This window comes from Heterodontus francisci, chromosome 37 (assembly GCF_036365525.1).
Source record: "Heterodontus francisci isolate sHetFra1 chromosome 37, sHetFra1.hap1, whole genome shotgun sequence".
NCBI lineage: Eukaryota > Metazoa > Chordata > Chondrichthyes > Heterodontiformes > Heterodontidae > Heterodontus > Heterodontus francisci.
Genome location: NC_090407.1, coordinates 9679244 through 9702872, shown reverse-complemented (window position 1 = coordinate 9702872; position 23629 = coordinate 9679244). Strand labels below are relative to the sequence as shown.

General features: G+C 44.7%; 1 long non-coding RNA gene across 2 annotated transcripts in view; it reads left to right on the top strand.

The window, feature by feature from the left end:
* Window positions 1–21640, top strand: part of LOC137351885 (uncharacterized) — a 59760-nt gene extending 38120 nt beyond the window's left edge. For both annotated transcript variants that reach the window (XR_010969592.1, XR_010969593.1), the window contains exons 2-3: window positions 19650–19763; window positions 21553–21640. This is a non-coding gene — a long non-coding RNA (uncharacterized lncRNA). The remainder of the gene's footprint in view (window positions 1–19649; window positions 19764–21552) is intronic.
* Window positions 21641–23629: the final 1989 nt, after the last annotated feature.

Sequence of the window (23629 nt, the reverse complement as noted above, 5' to 3'; positions counted from 1 at the left end):
TTTAATTGCAAGCCTCAACCTGCCTTACAAGTTTCTGCGAACTGGGATTGTCACCATTTCCCATGAAACCTTGGATGTTTGTGTAAGTTCTGAGATACATTTTTTTGGCAAATGCAAATATGATATTATACAAATATAAACAACAGCTTTAAGGAATGTTCTCATGGACTGAAACCATGATGTTATGATACTGTCAGAAATCTTGGCTGCGACACAGTAGTTATTCACAGGCTCAATTTCCAAGGTAAAATGAAACGTGCTGGTCCTATCCTGTCGTTAGCTTACTCCTGTTATCTTTGAATATGACCCTGCTCATGTTCATACTGTTCAAATTAAATCCACCATTTAAAGTCTTCTTCTTCTTTGGCCTCCTTATCTCGAGAGACAATGGGTAAGTGCCTGGAGGTAGACAGTGGTGTGTGGAGCAGCGCCTGGAGTGCCTATAAAGGCCAATTCTAGAGTGACAGGCTCTTCCACAGGTGCTACAGAAAAATTTGATTGGCGGGGCTGTTACACAGTTGGCTCTTCCCTTGCACCTCTGTCTTTTTTCCCGCCAACTGCTAAGTCTCCTCGACTCGCCACACTTTAGCCCCACCTTTATGGCTGTCTGCCAGCTCTGGCGAACGCTGGCAACTGACTCCCACGACTTCTGATCAATGTCACAGGATTTCATGTCACGTTTGCAGACGTCTTTAAAGCGGAGACATGGATGACCGATGGGTCTGATACCAGTGGCGAGCTCGCTGTACAATGTGTCAATGGGGATCCTGCCATCTTCCATGCGGCTCACATGGCCAAACCATCTCAAGTGCCGCTGACTCAGTAGTGTGTATAAGCTGGGGATGTTGGCCGCCTCGAGGACTTCTGTGTTGGAGATACGGTCCTGCCACCTGATGCCAAGTATTTTCCGGAGGCAGCGAAGATGGAATGAATTGAGATGTCGCTCTTGGCTGACATACATTGTCCAGGCCTCGCTGCCATAGAGCAAGGTACTGAGGACACAGGCCTAATACACTCAGACTTTTGTGTTCCGTGTCAGTGCGCCATTTTCCCACACTCTCTTGATCAGTCTGGACATAGCGGCACAGTGGCGCAGTGGTTAGCACTGCAGCCTCACAGCTCCAGCGACCCAGGTTCAATTCTTGGTACTGCCTATGTGGAGTTTGCAAGTTCTCCCTGTGTCTGCGTGGGTTTCCTCCGGGTGCTCCGGTTTCCTCCCACATGCCAAAGACTTGCAGGTTGCTAGGTAAATTGGCCATTAGCAATTGCCCCTAGTATAGGTAGGTGGTAGGGAAATATAGGGACAGGTGGGGATGTGGTAGGAATATGGAATTAGTGTAGGATTAGTATAAAATGGGTGGTTGATGGTCGGCACAGACACGGTGGGCCGAAGGGCCTGTTTCAGTGCTGTATCTCTAAACTAAACTAAACTAAGCATAGCAGTGGAAGCCTTTCCCATGCGCTTGTTGATTTCTGCATCTAGAGACAGGTTACTGGTGATAGTTGAGCCTAGGTAGGTGAACTCTTGAACCACTTCCAGAGCGTGGTCGCCAATATTGATGGATGGAGCATTTCTGACGTCCTGCCCCATGATGTTCGTTTTCTTGAGGCTGATGGTTAGGCCAAATTCATTGCAGGCAGCCGCAATCCTGTCGATGAGACTCTGCAGACACTCTTCAGTGTGAGATGTTAAAGCAGCATCATCAGCAAAAAGGAGTTCCCTGATGAGGACTTTCCGTACTTGGGACTTCGCTCTTAGACGGGCAAGGTTGAACAACCTGACCCCTGATCTTGTGTGGAGGAAAATTCCTTCTTCCGAGGACTTGACCGCACGTGAAAGCAGTAGGGAGAAGAAAATCCCAAAAAGTGTGGGTGCGAGAACACAGCCCTGTTTCACGCCACTCAGGATAGGAAAGGGCTCTGATGAGGAGCCACCATGTTGAATTGTGCCTTTCATATTGAGGTGATGATACTTAGTAGCTTTGGTGGGCATCCAATCTTTTCTAGTAGTCTGAAGAGACCACGTCTGCTGACGAGATCAAAGGCTTTGGTGAGATCAATGAAAGCAATGTAGAGGGGCATCTGTTGTTCGCGGCATTTCTCCTGTATCTGACGAAGGGAGAACAGCATGTCAACGGTCGATCTCTCTGCACGAAAGCCACACTGTGCCTCAGGGTAGACGCGCTCGGCCAGCTTCTGGAGCCTGTTTAGAGCGACTCGAGCAAAGACTTTCCCCACTATGCTGAGCAGGGAGATTCCACGGTAGTTGTTGCAGTCATCTCGGTCACCTTTGTTTTTATAGAGGGTGATGATATTGGCATCGCGCATGTCCTGAGGTACTGCTCCCTCGTCCCAGCACAGGCAAAGCAGTTCATGTAGTGCTGAGAGTATAGCAGGCTTGGCACTCTTGATTATTTCAGGGGTAATGCTGTCCTTCCCAGGGGCTTTTCCGCTGGCTAGAGAATCAATGGCATCACTGAGTTCCGATTTGGTTGGCTGTATGTCCAGCTCATCCATGACTGGTAGAGGCTGGGCTGCATTGAGGGCGGTATCAGTGACAACATTCTCCCTGGAGTACAGTTCTAGGTAGTGCTCAACCCAGTGGTCCATTTGTTTGCGTTGGTCAGTGATTATGTCCCCTGATTTAGATTTGAGGGGGGCGATCTTCTTGATGGTTGGCCCAAGAGCTCTCTTAATGCCATCATACATTCCTCTGATGTTTCCGGTGTCTGAGGCCAGCTGAATATGACTGCATAGGTGTTGCCAGTAGTCGTTTGCGCAGCGCCTGGCTGTTCTTTGTGCAGTGCTTCTGGCTGCTTTAAGTGCTACGGATGTTAACTCGCTGGGGGCTTTCTTGTCGTTCAACAGTGCAATGCACTTAGCGGCTATGACAGGTTCCAGCTCTTCATTATGAGGTTAAAACCAGTCTGCATTTCTCCTCGCACTTTTGCCGTAGGTGGTCAAAGCTGACTCATAGATGGCGTCTCTGATGTGGGCCCACTTGGTCTCAGCATCCCCTGTGGGAGTGTTTTGAAGGGCTGACACAAGTGAGTTTAGAAATTTTTGTAACAGCTGTGGGTGAGAAATTCTGCTCGTGTTGATGCGCGGGTGGCCCTTCTGCTTGGAATGATGCAACTTCTTTGGTCTGAGTCTAACCTTGCTGCACACCAGGGAGTGGTCGGTGTCGCAGTCCGCACTGTGGAAGCTGCGTGTGATTTGAACACTGTTTAAGGCGGCTCGCCTTGTAACAATGAGGTCTAGCTGGTGCCAACGACGCGATCTTGGGTGCCTCCATGAAACCTGGTGACAGGGTTTAGTGTGAAAGAATGAGTTGGTGATGCAGAGGTTATGATAGGTACACAACTCAAGCAGTCTCTGCCCGTTCTCATTCATCCTTCCAAAGTAATCGGGTCTAAAAATGCAGGGTAAATTTGACGGGTTCAAAATGCATCAAACTGCCACTGAACCCTGACCCATCACTTGAATACATTGACCCCTGCCCCCTTACATTGGCACTGACCCGTGGCTCCTCACCTGAAGATGTTAACCCCGTCTCTTCATCTGAAAGCACAGACCCTCGACCCCTCACCTAGGCACTGACCCCTGCCTCGTCACCTCGGCACTGACCCCCTGCCTCGTCATGAAGTCACTGACACCCTAGCCCCTCAGCTGAAGGCACTGACTTGGCTCCACACCTGAATGCATTGACCCCTAGATCCTCACCTGAAGACATTGACCCCTGACCGCTCACAATGTCAATTCCACTTTTTTCTGATTGCTTTGAGCTATGTCTCAAACACAGTTAAATTATACAAGCACAGCTAATTCAGCCATCTAGAATGTAACGCAAAATACAAATGAAAATTAAACAATAGCAGATTTCAAAGTGCAATGTTTCATTTGTCAGGTGTAACACATTATATTTTCTAAACAAAACACCCCTTGAATATAATTACATACATTGTTTTTCACATAGTTGCCTCAAAAGAGTTCAAATTTGCTTAGTTTTGGTGATTATGCAAATTCTGGTTAACCTTCACATCTCCAAATTTAATAATCTTCATCAATGCACAAGAGCAGAAGAAGGGTGGGACTTAAAATAGCAAGCCTTGTGAATGGCCAGTCTTGTTGTCAATCATACACAGAACACTGGGAACTGTTGGCAGGGTGGGGTTCATTTTGACTTTGTACAATAGTGTAAAACAGATGCTGGCAAATCAGCCATATGTTTTCTATCTGGTACATCAGTGCAGAGAGATTATGCTATATCTGTATAAAATACTAGTTAGGTCATAACTAAAGTACTGTGTACAGTTCTGGTCACCGCATTACAAGAAAGATGTGATCGCACTAGAGAGGGTACAAAGGAGATTTCAAGAGGACGTTGACAGGACTGACGAATTTTAGCTATGAGGAAAGATTCGATAGGCTGAGGTTTTTTTCCTGGGGGCAGATGAGGCCAGGGGAGATTTAACTGAGGTATATAAAATTATGAGGGGCCTAGATAGAGTGGATAGAAAAGACCTATTTCCCTTAGCAAAGAAGTCAAAAACTTAGGGGGCAGAGATTTAAATTAGCTGCAGGATTAAAGGGTGGTGGGGGTCTAGAACTCACTGCCTGAAAGGGTAGTAGAGGAAGAAAACCTTATCGCATTTTTAAAAATGCTTGGATATTCAGTTGAGGTGCTGTAGTGGACAAGGCTACGGAGCAAGAGCTAATTGGGATTAGGCTGGATCGCTCTATTTTAGCCGGCACAGGCACGATGGGCCGAATGGCCTCCTTCTGTGCTGTAAATGTTCTGCGTTTCTGTGAAGTGCCTTGGGAAGTTTTACTACATTAAGGTGCTATATAAAGGCAAGTTATTCTGTGTAGTTCGGTTCTGCACTATGACGTAAAATTACCATGAGGGGGAGCTCTGGGACTATAGACTTTGATACATGTATCCGTAACTACGGACACCATTACGTAGGTTTGCATGGGAACATTCCCACAAAACTGAAAACTCAAAAAAGGAGGTAAAAGTGAATAACCACTTCCTTTTCCTCAATTCCTTGAATCATTGAATCCCGTGGCAGTTAATGACGAGCTTCACCATTCATGGAAAGGGATCGGCAGCACAAGTTGGTATTGGACATTTGCGATGTTGGGTTTCTGTCACTCATCTGGACTAGGTTTGAGCGTGATTTGACTGCTTTGGATATATGATCTCCTACTCACCTCCAAAGGTTGCTATTGTAGGAAGTGAATCAATGGCTCAAGTTGCCAACCCTCCAAGATTGACCTGGAATCTCCAAGAATTGACAATTAATCCCCAGGACACAGCCTAGAGCGAAAACCCAGGAAAAACGCCAGAGGGGACATTAACAAGGAAATTGTGTGGGATTTTAAAAAATTTACTATGAATGCTTTTATTTCTTAGTTATAAAAATATTTCTTCTTTCTTTTCTTTGACCTTGTCTCAAGAGACAATGGGTAAGCGCCTGGAGGTGGTCAGTGGTTTGTGAAGCAGCGCCTGGAGTGGCTATAAAGGCCAATTCTAGAGTGACAGACTCTTCCACAGGTGCTGCAGATAAAATTGGTTGTCAGGGCTGTTACACAGTTGGCTCTCCCCTTGCACTTCTGTCTTTTTTCCTGCCTACTGCTAAGTCTCTTCGACTCGCCAAACTTTAGCCCCGCCTTTATGGCTGCCCGCCAGCTCTGGCGATCGCTGGCAACTGACTCCCACGACTTCTGATCAATGTCACAGGATTTCATGTCGCGTTTGCAGACGTCTTTAAAGCGGAGACATGGATGGCCGGTGGGTCTGATACCAGTGACGAGCTCGCTATACCATGTGTCCTTGGGGATCCTGCCATCTTCCGTGCGGCTCACATGGCCAAACCATCTCAAGTACCACTGGCTCAGTAGGGTGTATATGCCGCGGATGTTGGCCGCCTCGAGGACTTCTGTGTTGTAGATACGGTCCTGCCACCTGATGCCAAGGATTCTCCGGAGGCAGCGAAGATGGAATGAATTGAAACGTCACTCTTGGCTGACATACGTTGTCCAGGCCTCGCTGCCGTAGAGCAAGGTACTGAGGACACAGGCTTCATACACTCGGACTTTTGTGTTCTGTGTCAGTGCGCCATTTTCCCACACTCTCATGGCCAGTCTGGACATAGCAGTGGAAGCCTTTCCCATGCGCTTGTTGATTTCTGCATCTAGAGACAGTTACTGGTGATAGTTGAGCCTAGGTAGGTGAACTCTTGAACCACTTCCAGAGTGTGGTCGCCGATATTAATGGTTGGAGCATTTCTGACGTCCTGTCACATGATGTTTGTTTTCTTGAGGCTGATGGTTAGGCCAAATTCGTTGCAGGCAGCCGCAAACCTGTTGATGAGACTCTGCAGGCACTCTTCAGTGTGAGATGTTAATGTAGCATCGTCAGAAAGAGGAGTTCACTGATGAGGACCTTCCGTACTTTGGTCTTCCCTCTTAAATGGGCCAGGTTGAACGACCTGCCACCTGATCTTGTGTGGAGGAAAATACCTTCTTCTGAAGACTTGAACGCATGTGAGAGCAGCAGGGAGAAGTTGATCCCAAACAGTGTAGGTGCGAGTACACAGCCCTGTTCCATGCCACTCAGGATAGGAAAGGGGTCCGATGAGGCGCCGCTATGCTGAATTGTGCCTTTCATTTTGTCATGGAATGAGGTGATGATACTTAGTAGCTTTGGTGGACATCCGATCTTTTCTAGTAGTCTGAAGAGACCACGTCTGCTGACGAAGTCAAAGGCTTTGGTGAGATCTATGAAAGCAATGTAGAGGGGCATCTGTTGTTCGCGGCATTTCTGCTGTAGCTGGCGAAGGAAGAACAGCATGTCAATGGTGGATCTCTGTGCTCGAAAGCCACACTGTGCCTCAGGGTAGACACGCTCATATTAAAGACAGGATAAAAGGACTTTTTGGCTAAGAGTCCAGCATAATCCAATCGGATAATAAAGAGCTTGTTTGCTTTCCAATTGGGAGTGGATGGACGTGTCGGGTGACCAATGGGGACAGGGTATTTGGAGGTGGGAGGTCATGTGATGAAACCTCCAGGAATACGTCCAACCAGAGCTGGCAATCTGAATCAAAGTGGCATCATGAATGGCAACCGAATGGGATGCCCCCACTGTCCCCTAGATTTGCAGAGTTTGTTGAGAGCCATCGATTGGTGTAAACCTGGTGTAAACCACCATTCACGGATCGAGGATTGTGCAGGATCACCATGTGAGAGTTTCTTCGATTGCTTGCCCCCCTTCACTGAGCCCTAGTATGCAGCCTGGGTAACCTTGGAAAAAAGTCGCGGAGTGCCCACCGCTTCCCCTCAGGGCCTCTGCAGACCACTCATCGGTAATGTGAATTAAATCACCATAGAGAACTCAGGCCTACTTTCAGCTGATGGGGCCACTTGTTTTGCTTTAGTGCTGCCCCCTTCTTGACGGTTAGGAACACTGATAGAGATATTTGTCCCAGTGATATTAGAATAGCCCAATGTCCCTGCCAAGAAAAATAGAGCCTCTACTCAAACAGTAGAAGTTAATCTTGGGCAGGTGGAATTATTTAATACTGCTGGCAACTTAAATGGAAAAAGCCCATGAATCAGCTGGCAGAACAGTAAATGAAAGCTTAAAGTTGATTCCTCACATACCAGGGCCCAGCGCCAAACTGGCATGATGAACAGGGCGGCACAGTGACGCAGTGGTTAGCACCACAGCCTCACAGCTCCAGCGACCCGGGTTCAATTCTGGGTACTGCCTGTGTGGAGTTTGCAAGTTCTCCCTGTGTCTGCATGGGTTTCCTCCGGGTGCTCCGGTTTCCTCCCACATGCCAAAGACTTGCTGGTTGATAGGTTAATTGGCCATTGTAAATTGCACCTAGTATAGGTAGGTGGTAGGGAAATATAGGGACAGGTGGGGATGTGGTAGGAATATGGAATTAGTGTAGGATTAGTATAAATGGGTGGTTGATGGTCGGCATGGACTCGGTAGGCCGAAGGGCCTGTTTCAGTGCTGTAAACTAAACTAAACACAAAGCCAATTCCAACCTCTCAGCTCATGTGCTTGCTACAATTCAAAACCAATGTTACCCAGGTATAAATCGGGAGGCAGATCAAAAAAGCCAGAGTACCCTATCATCCTTGGGACATGCCAATCTAACCAATGGACCTCCTGCTTCTTCACCCCTTACCAGCCTCTGATAGGCAGGAGAGATTCAACCATCCTTGCCTCGTCAACCTTGAAAAGCCAAAACCCAACCATCTCAGCTTCCTCCTTAACAGATACTTCAACTGCAGGATGCATCGGAGAAGGTTTGTTCTCCTGGTTTTATTGTCCCATGGTTGGATCCTACTATCATTGTAGTCTGTGGAGGATGTTGCAACTGAATCCAACTGTGTCCTTACTCAACATTCACACATGCGCCTTTCAATAAGTGGCATGAGATGGGATTGGAAGTGGTAAATCTGGCTGGTTTTACCCCCCATTCCTAGATAATAAGCACCCGGGGCCAATTATCACACCCCATTATTTTGCTTCAACAACCTCTATGGAATTAGAGGTAACCTTGTGACATGGGTTAGTAATTGGTTAGGAGGTAAGAGACAGAGGGCAGGCATAAAGGGAGTGTTCTCCGATTGATGGGATGTGACATGGTGTTGCCTCAATCATCTGTTCTGGGACCTCAGCTTTGCATCATATGTCATCCATAGTGCAGGGCCTGGCTGAGACCAGTGAACTTGGCATAGACCAGCAAACAAACCCTGCGGCCTGCCTATTCTGTATGGCTCAGCACTGTATATTTTCACTGTAAATCACGAGGAAGACTCACCTGCCACTTCTGATAATCTTCCCAAAGATGCAAATTACCCTTTACAGGTGGTTGACAAATAACCCTGTCATACAAAGACACAAAACCTATTTACTTCTGGGTGTTTATTTTAATATCAAACAAATGGATTGTTCCACTCCCAGGGGACACCCTGCCATAACCTCCAATAAACAGTGTCAACTACCCAAAGGAGAATGGTGTTGTCATTGAAAATGTTGTTTTACTGGCATGCAGCAACAGATATAAGGTTGGAGCTCTTTTTAATCTAACCACAGGGTGTGGCACCCACAGGATCGGATACAATGCTGGCTTTACACCCTATTCTGTGTTAGTGTACGGTGGCCCAGTTGATCGTACTCCTGACTCTGAGTCAGAGATTATGGGTTCAAGTCGTCATCTAGGATCTGAGTACAAAAATCAGGGCTGACATTCCAGTGTCATACTGAGGGAATGCTGCACTGTTGGGGGAACTGTCCTTTTGGATGCAACATTAAACTGAGGTCCTGTCTGCCCTCTAAGGTGGACGTAAAAGATCGCACAGCACTATTTGGAAGAAGGAGCAGGGGTGTTCTCCTCGTGTCCTGGACAATATTTATCCCCCAAGCAACATCACAACAACAGATTATCTGGTCATTATCACATTATTGTTTGTGCGAGCTTGCTGTGCGCAAATTGGCTGACGCATTTCCTACATCACAACAATGACTACACTTCAAAAGCACTTCATTGGCCGTAAAGTGCTTTGAGACATCCGGTGGTTGTGAAGGGCACGATATAAATGCAAGTCTTTCTTTTTTCACTGACTTCAACAGAGAGCAAAATTGGGTGTAAAACCAGTATTGCACCCCATCCCGTCTATCTCCTGATTGACGGGTGAGGTTAAAATTGGCCCCTAGACAATGTGTAAGTAAGTCAAGTAATGCAGAAAAAATAGAGAACTCTGTGGACCTCTGAGCGAAACTGAAGGATTGTGGACAATTTTGGGCACCACACTTCAGGAAAGAGGTAAAGGTCTTAGAAAGATACAGTGGAGGTTTGCCAGGATGTTACGAGGAATGAGGGACTTCAGTTATGAGGAGAGGTTGGAAAAGGTAGGACTGTTCTCCTTGGAACAGAGAAGGTTAAGAGGTGACCTAATAGAAGTTTCAAAACGCTGAGAGGTTTTGATAGAGTAAATAGAGAAAAACTGTTCCCTCTGGCGAGTGGGTCAATAACCAGAGGCCAGAGATTTAAAATCATTGGCAAAAGATCTAGAGGGGAGGTGAGGAGACTTTTTTCATCCAGAGTTGTTAAGATCAGGAATATTCTGCTTGATAAAGGTGGTGGCCATTGATTCCATAAATAATTTAAAAAAGGAGTTGACCAGATATTTGAGGGTGAGGAACATATGGGACAAAAAGCAGGTGTGTGGAACTAAACACGACTGTTCTTTCAAAGAGCCAGCACAGACAGGATGGGCTGAATGGACTCCTTCTGTACTGTAAGATTCTATCATTGAAAGACCTCATGGACCCAGCCACCCACACTGCCAGAAGTCCCTTCACCGGCCCCTTAAAATCCAGAAACCCCAGCTTGAATATCTCTGGATTAATCTGGAACCACATTGATGATTAGCTTCCTGTGTGATTCTATTAGTGGACTGTAATGTTATAACACTGCTGACGATCATGTTGGAGAAAGGAAAGTCAAACGCAGTCCATGTGATGACAGTCAGGTCTATTTTTAATAATCTAATGGAACTGCTACTAAAGGACAGTGTGTCCCAGCAAAGGTCAAACTCTGGGACAGTGCACACGTAACCGTGGGAGCTCAGCTCACTGCCCTTTGCATCCTGTGCTTGGAGCAGGAAGCAAGGTGAGTAGCATTTTCCACTAAAACATATAAAAACGGTGCTGATTTTATTTGATGATATAACGGCAATGTTAGGAAGAGCAATTGTCCATCTATTTGCTAAGATATTTCAGAAGTAAAGTCGGTAGTTTTTGATAAGCATTTGAATTTTACTCGTAGCCCGATGCAGTAATGAGGTTAAGAATCTGTGCATTCTCCAGATAGACACAAACCTGATGTATTTTTGTGCATTTATAGATACTGTAGGGCCCAGATAACCCATAATGCCATTGCGTACACTCCTTATTATCCCACAAGAGCATTTGCAGAGGTCAGGGCTTAGTTTTATAGAAACCGGAAAAGTGTATTAATTACTTGCAGACGCTGGGTTTCGGATCCAGCAGGATGTGAGGCTCATTCTGGCTGTCAACTATCTGGGAGATTTTATAATCCAGGCAGCATTGATATCTTGCTTTCGGTCAGGACACCAATTGGAGTCAAGGCTTCACATCTGGGAGGCTAGCAGGAGTTAGGCAGCCAACAATTTTCTCATGAGTGTGTCTCATTTTAAAAAGAGAAAATTGCAAGTGTTATCTGCCCATGATGGAAACAAGGGCCAATAGACCAATCAGACTAAAAATGCATTGTGACAGACTAAGTATAGGGAGATTCTCCGCTTACGCCAATTTCCATTAACTGTTGGACAAGAGGTCCCTTCACTTATGGCAGGTAAGTAATGGCCAGCAGTATTGTAATATTCTTCATACTAATAATTTTCACACGTGCTTGTCAGGACTGGTTTTCTGATAGCTGACACCTGATGCTGGGAGCAGCCCTGTTTGATGACAGAGCATTTTGGGCAATTTATGGGCTGTGTACGCACCATTCCACAAAGTGCGTTTTGAGCCAAGTCTCCATGAAGTGCACAACCAGAAAACTTCCCCTACTAAGTCACCTTAGCATTTACTTCAATAGGTCACTGGCGTGCTGAATACTTGAGCCTGCCAATGATAGAAAGCAATAATGGTGAAACTTCGCAATGGTTTCTAAGAGCCATTGAATTTAACGTGTCCTGTGCATTCATGCTCACCAGTTGTGGGGGAGGGGACTGAGGTCTGACGGCAGCAGGCAAATCCAGGTGTGGGGTGAGACAGTAAGAAGCATAGCAGGGGTAAGGGGGCTTGTACTGTCACCAGCATACAGACTTTAATGTGGAGACAGGCAGCTTGTCTTAATCCCTTCAAGAACCTTTGGTTTGACTCCTTATGCGCCTGAGAAAACTAACCACCACCCAATTTGGTAAAGGGACCTGAACCAGGTGTTAGGACCCCCATTTGAATAGGCAATGGGTCTAACATCTGGATGACTACAATGTGCCTTAACCAATATGGCGTAGGGTGCATTGCCAGTGCAAACTCATTGTGCACATGCTACATTGGGCTTTTCAGCACCTGTTTATGTCCCAAAAACAATGTGCAATCGAATATCGAAGCCATTCTCTTTTACTGATCTAAACCTGCAGTGTAAATGCTCCCATAGTGCGCATGCAAACATAAAACTAATTCTAACTCTTTAAACCGTGCAACTGATAATAATTTCCTTTGCTAAGTTGCCAACCGTCTGTAGTTTCAGATATGGATGATTTTGGTTACACCTTCTACCAGTGTGAGAAAGATTGGCCTTTGTTTGATAGTGTACCTGAGGAGTGCAGATGCATCCTACAACCTTCTTTGGTAACCTCTGAAGATTCCGATCTCAGTGATGATTCTGACAAGAGCTCACCCTCTCCCCACAAAAGGAGCAAGAAGATCAATATTAGCAAATGCCACCAGCCCCCTGGCACAGCAGATGAAAACACATCTTCTGAAAAGAGAATAGACAAGGAACTGGGAGAGGCAATGTTTCGAAACAGAGCAAGACCTGCTTTAGGTAGGCACTTTCCTCAAGAGATTAACCGTGAGCTCTACACCTCAGAGGATGTCTTGTCTGCCAGTGAAGAAGAAATAGAGCTGGAAATGGTAAATCAATTTCTTATGGCCACTAGTCAAATGATGTCAAGTGACAAATCATCCAGGAGCCAGCAACGCTTCTTGATTTCTGGTGAGAAACTCCATTCTTCCAGAAGCCAGCAGTGTCTTCTCATTTCTACTGCTGAATCCTTGCACTCTAGACATCAATCTAATTCCATCTCTCACTCTACTGTAAGCCAGTCTCATGATGAGAGTGCCTGTGCTAGACCCAGTATTGCATTGGACGCAGGGAGCTATACAGAAAATGTACTTCACAGTGACTGCTATAAAAATAATCCCAAGGCTCTTCCAGAATTGTGGGGAGGCACACAGATTCAATGCCAGCACACTGAGGTCAGACAAACTGCTGGTCACAGTGGCAGTCAATGTCAAAGCACATTTACAGAGACTTTGGTTACCGTAGCAAAGGATGACCAGTTTTCAATAAACATGGAATATTTGCCTTGTTTGGAATCAATGTCAGCAGCAGAAGGGAAGTGTGAGGAAGATTATTCCATCACAGTCCCAGAAATTTATGAATATTTTTATGAGGACTTTGGAGAGGAAGGAGATGAAAATGCTTTATTTTTCTTGCGTGTGCCTTCCATCTTCAAGCGTGTGAAGCAAGGGAGCTGTGATCCTAGGAAAATTAATTTATTGACTATTATTCAGTCCTTGATGCAGAAATACTTACATCCTACAAAGCAAGGGCAAACAGCTATAGTGTCTGCCAGGAATCAAAACACATCTGAAAGCACAAAGGTTGATGGCAATTCTGACCTTGGATCGCTAAATAATGCATTAGTGAAGTACTCGGAAGGTGATGGAAGTCAGACAATGATGGAAAGCATCCTACAGAGAGGTAGCTTGTTGAATGAATACTAATCAGTGCTGGTGTGGAGGTCATTGTTAAGCCGTTAATTTGACCGGTGAAGCAAATAAGTATGACTGACTGAAGGCTGGATTTGAAGAGAATGCGATACACCTTGCTAAAGTTGACTGCTGCTTGTTAGTCTCCAGTAACAGTTATGTTGAGCATTGCAGTGTGTTTTAAGTAAAGCAACTTTAGGCCCAACTTGTGCACCCACTTCATAGATCAATGTCAAGCTTCTGCTGTTGTCTTTTCACCTTAATCCTCAATCATTTTACTTTCCAGAAATGCGTCTAATCGTCTCTTGAGCACCAACCAGTGGATTGGACTTCCCCAGAACTTACTCAACAAGTTTATTAACTAGTGTTAAACCATAAAAAATGGTAGGAAGTTTATTTTAACTACAGAAGTATTGTGCCTTTGATTGACCATTCAGTAGTTGAAGAGGTAAAAGGTAATCAGTTGGCTGCACCACAATGATACTACACTATATTAATCTCTATTGCTAAATTTAACCTTCAGTTTATCAGCAGATTAGACAAATGACTGTGTCTCTGGCTCAACCAAGTTTATTAGTCTCAGTTCATGATCTGTGACACTGAAAAAGACTCAAGCAAAAAATCTACTTATAAGTCAGGAAAAGCTTTTAACACCAATGTTAGCCAGGAGCAGAGCAGCATGTCCAGTTTGAGGAGAGACCCACCTGTTGGAGATATGCTCCATACAAGAATATAAGAAATAGGAGTAGGAGTGGGCCTTTCAGCCCCTCAAGCTTGCTTCGCCATTCAATAATATCATGGCTGATCTGCCCTAGACTTCAACTCCTCTTTTGTGCCAGCTCCTCATAGCCCTCAATTCCCCAATATTTCAAAAATCTATCTACCTCCTCTTTAAATACTTCCAGCGATCTAGCCTCCACAACTCTCTGGGGTACAGAATTCCAGACATTCACTACCTTCAGAGAGAAGAAATTCCTTCACATCTCAGTTTTAAATGAGTGTCCCCTTATTCTGTAACTATGTCCCCTAGTTCGAGATTCCCCCACTAGTGGAAACATCTTCTCAACATCTACCCTGTCAAGACCCCTTAGAATCTTGTTCATTTCAGTAAGATCACCCCTCATTCTTCTAAACTCTAATGAATAAAGGCCGAACCTGTTTAGCCATTCTTGATAAGTCAACCCCTTCATCCCAGGAATCAGCCTAGTGAATCTCTTTTGAACTGCCTCCAATGCCAGTATATGCTTTCTTAAATATGGGGACCAAAACTGTACACAGTACTCCAGGTGCGGCCTCACCAACACCCTGTACAGTTGTAACAAGACTTCCCTATTTTTAAACTCCAACCCCCTAGCAATAAAGGGCAAAATTCCATTTGCCTTCTTAGTTACTTGCTGCACCTGCATGCTAACTTTTTGTGTTTCATGCACAAGAACACCCAGCTCCCTCTGTGCTGCACTTTTTTGAAGTCTCTCTCCATTTAAATAATAGTCTACCTTTTTATTCTTCCTACCAAAGTGCATGACCTCACGTTTTCCTACATTAAACTCCATCTGCCAAGTTTTTGCCCACTCACTCAACTTATCTATATCCCCTTGCAGATTCCTTATGTCCTCATCACAACATGCCCTCCCACCTATTTTTGTATCATCAGCAAACTTGGATATATTACCCTCTGCCCCCTCCTCCAATATAGATAGTAAATAGTTGAGGACCTAGGACAGATCCTTGTGACACTCCACGAGCTACGTCTTTCCAACGTGAAAAAGACCCATTAATCCCGACTCTTTGTCTTCTGTGAGTTAACCAATCCTCAATCCATGCTAATACATTACCCCCAATACCGTGAGCTCCGATCTTGTGCAATAATCTTTTATGTGGCACCTTATCGAATGCCTTCTGGAAATCCAAATACGCTACATCTACCGGTTCCCTTTTATCAACTCTGCTTGTTATATCCTCAAAGAACTCTAGCAAATTTGTCAAACATGATTTCCCTTTCACAAAACTATGTTGACTCTTTTTGATTGTGTTAAGCTTTTCTAAATGTCCTGCTATTTCTTCCTTAATAATGGACTGTCGCATTTTCCCAACGACCGATGTTAGGTTGACTGGCGTATAGTTTCCTGCTTTTTGTCTCCCTCCCTTCTTGAACAGGGGCGTTTGAACATTAGCAGTTTTCCAATCCGCTGGAACCCTCCCGGAATCCAGTGAGTTCTGGAATATTTCGAGGAGGGCAGAGTGTTTGGTTCTTCAATTCTGCTCAGCCTGTCGTCCATTTTCTGATGACCTCCACAGATGCTGCCTGACCGCTGAGTATTTCCAGCATTTCCAAAAGCAAAGTACTGCAGATACTGGAAATCTGAAACTAAGACAGAAAATGCAGATTTGGCAGCATCTGTGGAGAAAAAAGCAGTTAACATTTCAGGTCTGTGACCTTTCATCAGACCTGCTGAGTATTTCCAGCATTTTTTGTTTTTATTTTAATCCATTTTCTTCACCTTACTCTTCTTTCCCATTTCCTTTTGTCTTGTTTTTAATTATAATTTAGATATTTTTGACCCATTCTATCTATTCTGTACTTTGTTTTACCATAAAAAAAACTAATTCTTAAAATGTAACTTAGCTAGATTGTTTCTCCCCTGCTGCCCATTTGTCACTGACTAGAAATTGCACCAAAGGCAGCTTATTTAATCAATGACTTTGTGTGAACGTGTAAATCGAGTGTTAGTGAGTCGACAGCCCATTTTAAAGCTCTTTAATGGAACTGGGAGAGATGTGGATCTGGGGTGTGCAGATCCTATCACCCATTTCACAAATTGCACATAGTAAAGACCTCAGAGAGTGAACATTGACCTCCCCATCCCTCCTCCCCCACCTTCCTCCCCCTGCTCCCTCCCTCCCCTCCTCCCCCTCCCTGCATCCCTCCTCCCCCGCACCTTCCTCCCTCCTTCCTCCCCCTGCTCCCTCCCTCCCCCTCCTCCCCCTCCCTGCATCCCTCCTCCCCCGCACCTTCATCCCTCCTCCCTCTCCCCTCCCTCTTCCCCCTCCTTCCCTCCTTCCTCCCCCTCCCTCCTTCCTCCCCTTCCCCTCCCTCCTTCCTACCTCCTCCCTCCCTCCTTCCTACCTCCTCCCTCCCTCCAGGACAGCTTTTGGATTTATTCATCATCTCAAACCACTTCACATATTTAACTGCTTTTGAAGTGCCGTGAGTGTTTTTATTTCATAAAAATTCAGCGGCCAACCTGCACCAGTAACGTCCCGTAAGAAGATAAACGAGCAGTTGATTTATTTTATATGGTTTGGTTGAGACAGGAATGTTGACCAGGTCACTGGGGATCTTCCTCGCTCTTTTCAAAGCAGGCCCATCAAAGAAGAAAGAACTTGCATTTATATAGCGCCTTTCACAATCTCAGGACGTCTCAAAGCGCTCTCCAGTCAATGAAATACTTTTGAAATGTAGTCGCTGTTCTAATGTAGGAAACGCAGTAGCCAATTTGCACACAGCAAGCTCCCACAAACAGCAATGTGATAAGGATCAGATAATCTGGTTTTAGTGATTTGATTGAGGCATAAATATTAGCTAGGACATCGGGGAGAACTCCCCTGCTCTTCTTCGAAATAGTGCCATGGGATCTTTTATATCCACCCGCGAGGGCAGATGGAGTCTCACTTTAAGGTCTCATCCGAAAGACAGCACCTCCAACAGTGCAGCACTCCCTCAAGTTGCTGGAGTGCAGCTTGAATCTCCTAACTTAGAGGAAAGAGTACAACCCAGTGAGCCACAACTGACAGCCAAAACTTTTTTATTTAAGTTCGTGCATGAGGTGAGGGTATCGCTGGCAAGGCTGGCCTTTATTGCCCATCACTAATTGCCCTTAACTGAGTGGCTTGCTAGGCCATTTCAGAGGACAGTTTAGAGTCAACCACATTGGGTCTGGAGTCACATATAGGCCAGACTGGGTAAGGATGGCAGATTTCCTTCCCCTGAAGGACTTGAGTGAACCAGATGAATTTATACAATAATCTGGGGGTTACATGATTACCATTACTGACACCCAGGGGCCTGATTCTGAGCCCCCATCAGGGTCAGGAACGGAGGTGCGCGGGCACTGAAAATAGCACCGCCAGCCTGGGTGCAGGGTCTCTGGCTCCATCTTGCCATTATCCCAGAGGCGGGATTGGGAAACAGCAAGACCGAGAGGTCAGTGCTCTAGGCAGGCTTTGGAGGCTCTCCCTGCCTGCCTGGGTTCAGCTGTAGCCCGTGGAAACTGAATGCACTTTAAACAATTCTGAAATACAAAGCCCATTGTCTTCCCTGATGAATGCAATGTGAGCTTCCATGTTGAAGAGATGGAATTAAATAAATTAGTATCTGTGAGAAATGTCATTTCTCAGATGTGTTGATTCATTTGCTGAGGTTGATTAGAGAGAGTGAAATGCTGCCAGTATCTGAGCTTTGTACCGTATGACGATTATCCAGTTCAGGGATAGGCTAACCCCAAAAGTCCTAATTGAGATGATTTATAGGTGCAGGAATGTGCTGGGCCTACATTCTGAGCTGTTAGACCTGACAGCACAGGTTCTCTTCAGGAACATTGTGCCAACTGAAGGCAATTATCCAGAGTGCTGGTTTAAAGAACAAACCAGCCTGGCCTCCTGCACATATCTGCTTTTCATCATTCCACCATTGGTAACCATGCCTCCAGCTGCCTGGGCCCTAAGCTCTGGAATTCCCTTCCTAAACCTCTCCACCTCTCCACTTCTCTCTCCTTTAAGTCAATCCTTTAAACCTATCTCCGCGCAAGATGTTTGTCACCTGTCCTAATATTTCGTTATGTGGATCAGTGTCAAACTTTGTCTGATTACACATCTGTGAAGGGCCCTGGGACATTTTACCTCATTAAAGGCACAATATAAATGTTAGTTGTTGTTGTTGCATTGATACAATGCCTTTCACATCCTCAGTTCCTCCCGAAGATCTTCATAACTAATTAACTGCTTTTGAATTATTGTCACTATTGCATTTTGGGAAAATTGGGCACCGCAAGATCCCAAAAATAGCAGCTGAGCTGGATGACCGTTAATCAGTTTTAGTTGGGGGTTGTTGGGGGGAGGTTCTATTGACCAGGAGATGAGAAGAAACCCCCTGCTCCTATTCACATAGCTCTCTGGCATCTGATACATCAAGAGACCTGAACAGATAGACCTTCTTGTTATGAGGATATTATTACTTTAAACTATTTCTCCCTGCAATTCTCTGCTCCCTTCTCCTGAGGCCATTGACTCTGGAATGTCCAATACTTCAGCTTTGTTCCCATTCTTCCCACTCTGTTGGCAGCTTGTTTGACCATGGGAGTCATCGCATCCCAGTCCGATTCCACCATAACTGGCATTCCAGTTTCAACACTATTGTAAAGCAAACAGATGCTGTCATCACAAAACAGCTCCGAGAGCTTGGAATATATTCACTATTCACTATCACGAATGGTTTCTGTTTTGTGCCTCATAACTGATGGAGAAAAATGTAGACACTCGAGGGTTTAATTTCCTCTGATAGCTCATTCATATATAATCCCTATGTCTGCTGTTTTGTTGCAGTCATTAAAATGAATGGTTTAACAACTGTGCCGCGATATTGAGAAAAGGAAATGTTTTGCAAACATGTAAACCGATGCACTACCAGAGAAAATGAAAGCACAATACGTACAAACAGGCCAATATTCAGTCAGCCTGTGATGTATTGGACAGCTCTCTGTTTGGAATTGTTCATCCATCAGAGTTTCTGCAGGGGCTTGAACCTGTAAACATTCTGTTGTAAGGCACTAATTCAAACTGGGAAGCGTACTGACACATTCTGATCTCCCCGTGATATCAAATCCAAAAATTTGCCGTTGCACAAGCCAAATATGGGGAGGAAGCCCATTCAGCCCATCCGTCCCACTGTTTTCCTATCAAAATATACTGTTTTATCAATGATTTGAAGGTCTTTTTCTCCATTAACCATTCCAATTGTTGGTCACTGTGCGAAGGAGAATTCTAAACTTGATTATTCAACATTCATAAAAATCATTTCTTCTGTTACACTTAGGGAGAGGACATTCCTGCCTGTCTTGCACACAGAAAGATTTATGTTTATTCTGCTTTGTTTGTGCATCCTGGGCAATGAAATCTGCAACTTCCCAGTCTGATATGTGGAAAGCTGGTGAGTATTAACACGGTCGAGTACATGTTTGGAAAAGTAAGGAATATCCCCAGTGTCATTCATGGCAAGTGGGAGGAGGAACTGGTTTATTTTGACAGGAGTGTTAGACCCCGTAACAGACTATATAATGAGCAAAATGTTTACATCTCAATAGCCCTTTCCTAATGGGTGTTAAGAACTGCCTCGTGGAAAGCTGGCCACTGCTAAGTTAAATCTATGTTTACCTGGTCTGTCCTTTAAAGGCCTCAAAGTCTAATTGCTAGCTACCTACTGGGTGTATGGAAATCAAGCAAGTAGTACCAGAAATGGACAGGTGGAGGCAGTAGCTGCATTCAATGGCTTTCAGGGAGGCAACAATGGCTGCAGGAGGGTGGATGACAGTAAGAGGAGTTGGCAGCAGCAGGATCCCAGTTTCATCAAGGGGAATGCCAATGAATGATGGAACTGGGAGTTCCAGCCAGGAGGACCAAGGCTAGATCACAGGTTCCATTCAGCAAATCTTATGCTGTACAGTACAGGGGTAGGGTAGCATAGAGCTTAAGCTACTGGGCTAGTAACATAGTGGCCTGGACTAATGATCTGGCGAAGTGAGTACAAATCCCACAATAGCAGATGGGGAATTGAAGTTCAATTAATTAAATAAATCAGGAATTAAAAAGCTGGTGTTGGTACTGGATTAAAATTACTGGATTGTTATTTAAAAACCCAACCTAGTTCATTAACATCATTTAGGGAAAGGAAATCTATTGTCTCTACTCAGTCTGGCCTACATGTGGCAAACCCACAGCAAAGTGTTTGATTCTTAACTGCCGTTTGAAGTAGCCCAGCAAGACATGCAGTTGTATTCAAGAAGGCAGCTCACCAGCACCTTCTCAATTAGTCATGGACAATAAAAGATGGCCTTGCCAGCAACAGCCACATCCTGTGAATGCCTTTAAGAAAACAAAGGTCAGTGCTACAACACCAACTAGTTTAAAGAAATCTGAGCCATGAGGATTTGAATCATAGCTCAATATAATAAGAAAGAAAACTGGAGCTTGACAACAATAGAGTCATAGTAAGTATCAGTGCGAATTATAGGCAAAATGTTCAATATATTGTAGCTGATGGACACCCGGAAGTGGCCACAATCTCATTCTTATATCAGTGTGTAGATGTTCTTCTGAGTTTGGAGATAAAGGGGATTATTGGAGCAGCCAAGATTTACAAGCTGTTGCCAATCTACAGACAAACATTCCTGAACAAGAGCAACTTCCTTGAGCTGCTAATTGACCTGGAGCTTATTTCCTGCTATCAACTCTCTGGCCCACGTTACATTTATCCATCATACCTGGCAACGGATAGAATAAGAAAAATGTATCATTCTCCTGGATTGTTGTCTCTGGCCTTTTCAAATATGAAACAGCAGGTGTTGAGACCACAAAGCGGCAGGTTTGTTCAGCCACCTGCACTGAGTTAGTTGACCTCAGGCAGTGCTGCAATTGGGCAGTGGGGGTGGGTGTTACAATCGAGCTCAGCCAAGATTCTGACAACGGCAGCCACTCGTGCTGGGAAACATGTGGGCACCAGATGGAGACAGGATCAGTCTCAGCTGTGATGTCCTTTGAAACTACACATGGAGAGAGAGATCTTGGCTGATGTAGCAGATGGTGATTGGCAGTCCATGGTACCTCAGCACAAGTGAGCGTTTCGTCACACGAGGGGGGAGAAAATGTAGAAGGGGCAAATTGTGTTTCGGCTAATCCTTCCAGGAAACTTCTCTAATGCTAGTGCATTTGTGCTTTTGCAGCATTGCTGGTGAACATCAGTGCCATCTCTGCAGTAAGATACTTCAGGAGACATGTAAAAAGAGAAAATTCAAAGATTTTGGCACTCCAGGACTCCTAACAAAAGATCCTTGTGAAGAACAAATATTTAAGAATTCAATTTTCTCTGTAAAGGTGTAAAATTAAACCCTTTCAAACAACAATACAAATCCAAGTGTTTGGTCGTAACTCTGACTGCAATAGTGTAAAACAAGTGATGATGAATCAGCAGCCCATTTCACATCTCTCCTGATTTTTATATCCATGATGTAAAACAGGCCAACCATTTGCTATCACAGCTCTTAAACCATTCAAAACGTCCAGGATCTGCCCCTATGTGCCAGACAGGAAGCAAGTGTGATTTGGGGCAGGCTATCGCTATCTTTTGGGCCAAAGTTGGTATTTTATTTGAAAGTGGAAATGAGGCAAAACATGACAGAAAATGGAAGTGACATTCACAAATGCTTGTTTTCACAGTTAGTCAAATTCCCCCATCATTACCGCATTTGCTGAGTTTAATATGCTGATAGTGAGATACTAAGTGTTGTAAATGAGTCTACGGCAGCTTTTGTCAGTAAACATGAATTATCATAATTTCTGTGAGATATATTCTGTAATTAGCAGAAAGGTAAGAAATAACAAATCTATCCGTAGTTTGCCAAGTATGTTTGTTTACCTGAGGCAGAAGGAATATTTGCAGAACTGATGGGATGTTCTCAGCATTAGTACGTTTCAATATTGGTTCTCTGGAGAGATGAGCTGACAGAAGCAGAACAAACAATGATAACAACAGAAAGTAGAAAGAAAGATTTGCATTTTCATACTGCCTTTCGTGACACCAAGATGTCCCAAAGTGTTTTAAGGCCAATAAAATATGTTTTGAAGTGTAGTCACTTTTGTAATGTGGGAAACATGGCAGCCAAGTTGTGCACAGCAAGCTCCCACAATCAGCCATGAGGTTATCACCAGATAATCTGTTTTTTTTCTCCCCCCCCCCCACAGGTGTTGGCTGAGAGATAAATATTAGCCGGGACACCTGGCACCTGGGAGAACTCCCCTGCTGTTCTCCAAACTAGCACCTTGGAATCTTTTATACCCACTTGAAAGGGAAGATAGAGCCTTGGTTTCACATCTCATCCAAAAGACACCTCTGACATTGCAGCACTCCCTCAGTACTGCAGCGGAGCATCAGCCTACACTTTGTGCTCAGGTGCCTGGAGTGAGGCTTAAATCCACAACCTTCTGATACAGACACACATGTGCTACCAGCTCAGCCACAGCTGACAACATAGCAACCAACTCGGCAACTGGCTGAAGGTCTGTTGAAAACATTTGGTCGCAGAGATGCTAAATAATATGAGGACTTTTTGAATGTGTGAGATGGGTTTGCCCGCTGCCTGGGTCAAGCTGGAATATTACCATGTTAATTTTGACACATCCATGGCGCAAATAAAGGACATGAGTGCAAGCACCAGTGGGGTAAACCAAGTAGACACATCTCTGTATCTTTCTAGTCTTCCTTAGATTAAAACGGGGGGGGGGGGGGGGGGGGGAAATGAGCCTTATTGATATTGTAATTCTCTCTGAGACTTGAGTACATAATCCAGGATGAAACAGTGGAGGAACCACCCTCAGATAAGATGTTATATGGAATTAATAGCACAGAAGCAGGCATTCGGCCCAATAGATCTATGCCAGTATTTATGCTCCACACAAGCTTCTTCCAACCCTACTTCATCTAAGCCCATCTCTCGAGTTAAACTGAGGCTCCATTTGCCCATTCCAGTGGATTTAAAAGATCACAAGTCACTATTGAAAGAGGGGCAGTGAGATCTGCCACTGTCTTGGATAACATTCCTCTCACAACTAGGAAAAAATTTGTTCACATTTACTACTTGCAGGATTTTGCTGTACACAAGATGCCTGACACATTTGCCTCCATAACAGTGACTGTGCTTCAGAAATCATTAGTTGTGAAGTGTTTTGGGAGGTCTGGAAGAAATGATAAATGTTATGTTTATGCCGGGTTGCTGGATATATAATGTATATCTGATTTATCTC